We start from the raw sequence: 8,479 nt of genomic DNA on the forward strand, positions 1-8,479 counted from the left end.
AGATAAAGTTAAATTAACGCCACGCTTTAATATCTGATATTAAAAATGGTGGATTAAGAATGCTAGATATTGAATCTATGATTAAAGCTAAGCGGGACATGTGTTTAAAGAAATTTTTGCAAGACTACCCAAGCTCGAGGAAAATTATTCTTGGAAAAATTCTTTCACCAGTTGGGGGACGTTTTCTTTAATACTGTAATTTCGACACGGCTAAATTAAAAATCTCCTTACCAGCTTACTACAAGGAATGTCTAGATGCTTGGTCCGAACTAAACAGGATAACACCCAGCTTTACTCACGAGGTGATTATTATCTGGAACAATAGGTTTCTTTGCATTGACAAAATGTCGATATATAGAGGTGATATGATTAAATTAGGATTCCTTAAGATAGGTAACGTTCTGCGGGCAAATATCACTTCTCGTTTTCACGTGTACGGCACCTCACTGTTATCTCCTGAACAAAATTTCTATTTAATGAGCCTTATCGATTCCTTTCCCGCTGAATGGTGCGCCTCTGCTAAATCTTTTACTGACTCGTCGTTGATTGAAGAAATTCCAAATGATCCCAAACTTCGATTGGGAAACGGAAACTCAGTTCCAATCCTCGACATCTCCTCCAAACAAACCTATGAAATCGTTTTGAGGAAGAAGCAAATTCCATCCACTGCAAAAAGAAAACTAACAGATAAAGACCCTGATATAAATGTGGAATGCAAGGGATAAAGTTTACTCTTTACCTTTCCGTTCAACTTTGGAATCGAAGACTAGTGAGTCTCAACACAAAATTTTGAATTGCATTGTCTATACAAACGAAATTCTTTATCGTTTTGGCTTAGCTGCCTCCCCTAGTTGCACCTTTTGTCAAGAAACAGCAGAATCCATCGAGCATTTACTTTTTTCCTGCAAAATATCCTCTGAATTTTGGAAACATGTTTTATCCTGGCTTAAAGACAATGATATTTACATTGAAACATTGAAGGAGTGGGACATAATTTTTGGGAAGTTCGACATAAAAGACAATTTACTTTAATAAATCATTTATTATTACTAGGAAAATATTATATTTATTCTAAAAAGTGTCAGAATAGTCTACCAACGGCTCAGGGTTTTATCGCTCGGATTAAATTGATTTATAGAATTGAACTCCAAATTGCCAGAAAAAAAGTAAGCTTTCACAACATTTTATTAAATGGAAAAAACTTGTCGAAGTATTGACCTAGGAAGAGATGGTTGGGGAAAGAATATCAAAATACACGTAAGTTAATAGGCAAGTAAATTTTCGTTTGTTTCTTTAGCGGCTTGTAATGTATGTCCAATCTAATTGAACTAATTAAACTACGAAAGTAGTTTATTGTATTTAACGTATTGTAAGTAAGTTTATTGTAAGTATTATATTGCATTTAGTTTATTGTAATTACGAGGCTAGTCAGCCTAATTAACAAGAACAAAAGAATAATTTGTAATTATAGGCCTTTCTCAGTCTTATCTGTTGTTAGTAAAATGCATAATTGAAAGAGTTGCATTGAATCAATTCTATGACTATTTAAATGAAAAAAATTACTGACTGAATCACAATCAGGATTCATGCCAATGTTTTCCACAGAAACTGCCCTTATTAAACAATCTCCCTGGATGCAGGGATGACGCAGTGGTGAGAGCACTGGCCTCCCTCTAATAATGTGGCCCGTGTTCGATTCCCAGACTCGGTTTCATATGTGTGTAGAGTTTGTTGGTTCTCTACTCTGCACCAAGAAGTTTTTCTCTGCATACCTAGGTTTTCCCCTCTCCTCAAAAACCAACGTTTGATTTGATTTGCGTTAATTTGAGTTGACTTCAGTTTACAGTGTCCCCAGTTAGTGCTCCAGCGCAAGGAGACTAGACAATGATTTAAGTTAAATAAAGTTCCTTTCCTTTCCTTTCCTACTTGAAGAAAGAAACGAATGGATTAAGAATATAGTCTAAGAGAACTCTCGGTAATAAATGGTGTGGTATTCTTAGACACCAGGAACGATTCTATTCTTCTGCAGAAACTAGAGGGTTATCATAGGTCGCAAACGTTAGGCTGGTTTAAATCGTATCTTACTGCATATGGGCGGAAACAGAAAACTTTAATTGGTGGCCATCGAACTCTCGGAGTACACTAACTTGCGGAATCCCCCAGGGATCGAGTCTGGGTTCGCTGTTATTCATTTTATATAAATATGATCTCCTCTCCTGTCAACTGTACTCTAAGCCAAGAACGTATGCGGATGACACATGACACCTTAACGTCCGTATCCGAAGATCCTCTTACTCTTCAAGCTAAAATGAATTCTGATTTAGGAAAAGTTGAGACATGGCTGAACGTGAACTAACTTTAAACGTCAAAAAGACTAAATATATGTTGATAGGAAGTGGCCCCAAACGTTGATCTGGTCTCTGATTGTTTTGCAATAAAGGTTAATTAATAACATTTTTATTGAAAGGGTAACTGTTTATAAATCACTTGGAGTGCTCATTGATAAAAACCTGACATGGAGATTACAAATTAAAAGGAACCCAAAGGAGATATCAGCAGGCTTGTCGTTTTCTCAAACTATGGTACACCATCTATTGGATGAACTAGGTTGGGAACACTAGAAGATAACATCTTCCCTGGTCTCATAAAATCCATTTCAATTCCGCGATTGGGCCTCAATATTTGAGCAGAGTTCAAATTGTGTTTTGGAAATCAAACACTAAATGCTCTTTCGTCGCTTTAAGATCTTCAATCCTCTTTTTCCACTGCTGATCACTCTTTAGGCCTATATCTTTCTATTTTGAGTTCTCTAAAGGTTTACCCCTATTCTACGAGGAGGAGAATATGTTTTGAAAAATTAGGACTGCATGATGCGCCAGTGACGGCATTTTCTTCTTTCCACAATCTCGGAAAGTTAGATCGCACGTCAGCTGTCGTCAGCGAGCGTGCTTCCACGGGAAAATGGTAAATGACCAATAGGCCAATCAGAACGCGCGTTTTATCCAAGTTATGTAATAAATATGAAATGACAAAAGGTGCAGTTGCCGGCAACGTTTATTTTATAGAAAAACGAAATGAGACCCTAGAAACGTATCTACATTCATAATCAATAGTTCTTTCAACAGTATGCGGCCTTAAGGTTTCGTATTAAAAGATGTTTAATCTATAAGTACAACATGTTTAATGAATGTCTAAGTACATCATATACTTCCTTTGTGAACAGAATCAATAAAAGAAAAATTTAAAAAAATTGTCTCGTATCCTTTACCATGTCCCTTACGTTTTAAATTAATCAAGTGAAGCTTTGAGCCTCGCAGTTATGATCGCAATTTTTGCAATTGCGTAGAGAAGCCTGGAAAATTCAGGACTTCAACGGGGCTTGAACCCGTGACCCCGCGATACCGGTGCGACGCTCTAACCAAGTGAGCTATGAGGCCACTGACGTTGGGAGCTGGTCATTTGTGAGTTCTAATGTTCCCGTAAGCAATGAATCAATGATGAAATGATATATGAAATGGTTCATATATGAACTGCGGATATGAAATCAAGTGAAGCTATGATCCTCTCAGTTATGAGCGCAATTTTTGCAATTGCGTAGAGAAGCCTGGAAAATTCAGGACTTCAACGGGGTTTGAACCCGTGACCTCACGATACCGATGAGACACTCTAACCAACTGAGCAAAAATTGCGTTCATAACTGCGGGGATTATAGCTTCACTTGATTTCATAACCGCAGTTCATATATGACCCATTTCATATATCATTTCATAGAAGAACAATTGTTGTTGACAATTACTTTATCAGAATTTATTGCAAGTGGTAGAAATCTACAATGAGTGAAAAATGTACCAGTAAAAATAAATCGTTCAAGTTAATATTACTCTTGTGTGTTTGCGTCTGTTAGAAACTAATGCATTCAAAAATAAGCAAGTGCAAAGTTTTTAAAACGCATGCGTCAAGATAAAAAACTAGGCTCAAGTGAAAAATACAAAAGAATTCAACTTCAAACTTGCTTATTTCTACAACATTAATTTGTACTATATTTTTCCAACCATCTCCAACACCATGTGATATCTTCATGTCTCACACCCACCATCTTCCTCTACATGGGGCAGCACTTCACTTCCGATATGGAACCCCTAGTTTAACAATAAGGATAGTAGTAGTAGTAGTAGCAGCAATGATAGAGTGAGAAATTTTCACTCTTTTGTGACAAGCGGCAATCAATCAATCAATCAATCTTTATTTAAACACGAAATCTTGGTCTTCCTAGGATTTGTGTAAAAACATTACCTCAAATAGAGGATACCTTACCGAATCAAAGGGGACTTGTTTCTCGGAAGTCGGACCGAAAAACCACTTGTGAGACGGCTAACCGCTTGTTTTGGAAAGCCGATCTTTTAACATGTTTTCAAGGTAACGAAAAGAGAAATGAACTCGAGCCAGGGGCCCGTTTCTCGAAAGTCCCGAAAAGCCATTTGTGAAACTGCCAACCGCTTGTTTTGGAAATCCGATCTTTTAACATCTTTTCAAGGTAACAAAGAGAAACATGACTGTGAAGTTTGACGACTTAAATTCCCCCTGTTCTTGAGATACACAGGGAATTGTGACGCAGAAAATGGCCCGTAAAGTTTCGGGATTTTCGTGAAACGGGCCCCAGGACTCGATTCCGGTTTCCCGCCATTTTAACCGCGTGATGGTCACATGACCAGTGACAGCGGCCATTTAGCATGTATGAGTAGGTACTTGGTGTCTCTTTTTCTATTGTTTCAATTTTTTTAAAACAAGGTATAAAACGTTCAGTAATTGTACAATTACCCTAACCTAAACCTAACGCTATCCCTAACGCTAATACTAACCTTGCATACGGAACCCGCGCCCGCAGTGCGCGCGGCAGTCAAAACCGTGCTATCCTGTCAATCATTTGCCCTTTCACCGGAAACAGGGCATTTCGGTTGTGCGTAAATGACATTAGAGAGCTTACGAAACGACGACGCCGACGGCAACGACGACGCTACAAAACAATAGGTTTAGTGAGCAAAAACAATGGCTCTGCACGTGCGTTTTACATTTTGGTACATTTCTTTGCCGTCATCTCCTAAATGACGACGTGAAATGACCAAATTCAAGGTTCTGTGGAGGACGTTAGCACATGACGATGAGTTTTCAGTTCTCTCTCTACGCTTCCAACCCACTCGTATCAGTTTAATTCCTCAACAGTTCCTACACATTTTTACCGCGAAACGACATGAAATAGTTTCGTAGTGATATAAATGACGCGAACTCGTATTTTTAAATGAAGTCCTCGTAGCCGTCGTCGTCCTCGTTTCGTAAGCTCCCTATTGTTGTGGATCTATCCCGTCGAAAGGACGCTACCAAAGTGTTTATTCGCAAAGTCAGCACAACTAAATACATTACTACGGTTTTGCCGTCTTCTTACACTTGATTCGAAAATACCAGCCTGAATTCGTCTTAGAATAGTTAGAAAAAGCACAAATAACGGCCAAAGCACAACAGCTTACGTTCGAATTCTGCTCGCCGACAACCCAAATTTGTTGACAAAAAAAAAATACCACAAAATGTTTTAAATGGTTTCCTGGCCTTCTATTAATAGCGTTCATGTGAATTTTCAATGGGGTATCGGGAAAGAAAAATTGTCAAGCTGATATGTGTCTCGTGTAAACATACATTTTCAAGTAGCAAAAATTTGTATAAGCGCTACAAACCTTTTACTGACCATTACTAAACGGAACTCCCTTTATAAGCTGCAAGGAAGCCGCTGATGAATTTTGCGCAAAAACCTCGGCCCCTAACACCGGAAAGCCAGACTTGGAAAGTTTTTTTAGCGGAAGGCTCACTACTAAGGAAGAGCTTCTAGAGCTTGCCCTCCCGCAGTTCGCCAGATAGGTGCAAACAAGCTGATCGTGTCCGAAAAGAGTAAGATCTAGAAGGTACAGTCACATTTTGTTTCTTGTATTTTGCGAAAATTTATTCAAAACTTTTCCCTCACTCCCAAATAAGAACTTGCTGTGTCTTGCAATTCTACAGTGAATTACTATTAGGCCAATACGAGAATTAACATCAAAGAGGCACTCCCAGGGGTTTGGGGGAAGAAGAGAACATGGCTTATTTGAACTGGGGAACAGAGGAACAATATCAAAATATTTCAGGGAACAAGGGAAGAAAACCAATATTTAAATTTTAGGGATAAAAAAGCTGGGAACAAGTTTGAAAGTAATTTGAGGAACAAGGAAATACAAGCAAATATTTTAAGGGAACAAGGACCCCTCTCCCCAGGAGGGCCTCATTAAATGTTCTGCCTCTTTCATCCAACAGCTCCAACAATTTTTGAATGACCGACACGAAAAGAAGACTCTCTTAGAGAAATAAATTATTTATAATAACACTTTAGCATGCAAAACAATGCTCAGATGCTTACAAGCACCCTCATGCCCGTGTTTGTAAAAAAGCACCATGAGCTATTCCTTGCAGCTGGTTTAGGCATTGTTTCATACAATGAGATACAATGATTTGCTATTAGTCTCTCCCCCACGGGGCTTTTCAGGACTAATTTTACAATACTTTTGTGGGGGACTTTAGCCAGACTGCTTGTTACGCAGTTTACAATTAATTTTTATGGAAGTGAAAGATGCCCCCGTCCAGCTTAGGTTAGACCACAACACCGAGGACTACGTCCCCGGCTTTCAACTAAAAGAAAAAACTAGCCTTAATCCAATTCTCCCAAGGCAATCTTTAAAGAATAAGATTATTGAAGAAACACTTTTGAGTGCCAACCCTAAAATAAGTCTTTTAAAACAAGTGCAAACAATATTAATAGTCTTTAAATTCACAAAATGTCTCATATTCAATTAGATTTGGCTGCAATATTCCATAAAACTAGGCAGAACTATTTACCATAAAATGTGGAACATTTCCTGCCTATCTAAATATGCCACAAAAGGGCTCCAAAAAGCAACCAGTTAAGTTTTTAGATAAAGATAGTGTCTCTATGGAGATCTGACACAATACCTAAAAATTAGATAATTTGATGCGATCAAGACATTGAATGAACGATATTGACTGAGTCCATTGACTCATGACTCATTGACTCATTTAACTCATAAAACATGCGTTATCTGAATGAACAAGCAATAAACAAACTGCAGCAATGTATTTTAGGTTCACAAAGTGGGAATGAAAAAAATCAATTCCTCATTTGATGTTTCAAATATATGCATTTAAATTAATTTTCTATCAACAATTCAAGGGACTGACTTTTCAGTGTCTATTCACTGGTATTGATTTATGTTTCCATGATAAGTTTGAAAGTGAATCTGGCAACCACAGTGCCCTATGAAATGGGAAATAACTTTAACAAACCCTTTAAACTTAAACATTTTACAAGGGACACCATTGTTGATGCCCTGCAAAGAACAAAGAATAAATTGAAAGGAGAGTTGGTCCAGAGTTTATCCACAATGGACAGTTAGTGGCTGCGTTCACCAATGTAGAGAACAAACACATCAAGTTTCTTCTCAAGCAACCAAGTGTTCAAGGAGCTATTCAATTTCCAAAGAACACTATGGTTGTGTACCAGTACCTGGGTGAATTCAGGTACCTGGCCTGAAAATGAAACTTGTGGAGCCAAACAACTTGTTGAGCTTAGTACTTAAACTGGGTAGATAATTATGTCTACAAGTATTGTCTATTCAACCAAGAGTTTCTCCTAATTTTGTGCACCATTCACTTGTTGGCCATGTTTCCTTAACAAAAAATCGCTAATTCAAGTACAGATTCAAGTACAGATTCAAGTCCTTTCAAATCGTCAAAGTTACTTTGCGCCACAAGGAACAAACGAAAAAATACAAGCACTGACGAACAAACTGCTCAAGAATGCACGACTCCTTTTGAAACAGCAGAACAGGATCCTTGAGTCACTAAAAATGTGCTGCATGTTACGTAGATGTTTGCAGAACGATCGCAAGTTGTGATCATTGAAAAAAAACTCCACTCCAGATTTGATAGACGATGATCGTGCAAGACTCGCCAAGCACGTGGAACACCCAACAGGATTATTCGTTGTTTGGCACAGCAGATGAAAGAAAAATTGTTCCCCTCACTATTAAGTTCCAACCCGATAAGACCAATCTTGCCCAAATCATGGCAACAACAATTTCGAATTCGGCAGCAGGCAAGCTCATCACAAGCCATCGAAGTTGGCATAAAGCAGCATAGCGCTTCACCTGAAGTTCGATCATGGTGGACACAAACAAGGGGTGAAAGAACTTTCTAAGGTCAGACGACCAAATGTGATTGACCCAACACCCGTTAGAGCGGCTCAGTTATCGGAGTGCTGAACAAACCAAGGGATTTCGTCGTAAAAATGTTCACTCAGCAACGTCTTCTTCTTCTTCTTCTACTGAATAAAGTTCAAAAGCGATCCTGGTTGTTAATCACATGCTAGCCTTATCCATAAACT

Source organism: Montipora foliosa, chromosome 12 (genome assembly GCF_036669935.1).
Source record: "Montipora foliosa isolate CH-2021 chromosome 12, ASM3666993v2, whole genome shotgun sequence".
NCBI lineage: Eukaryota > Metazoa > Cnidaria > Anthozoa > Scleractinia > Acroporidae > Montipora > Montipora foliosa.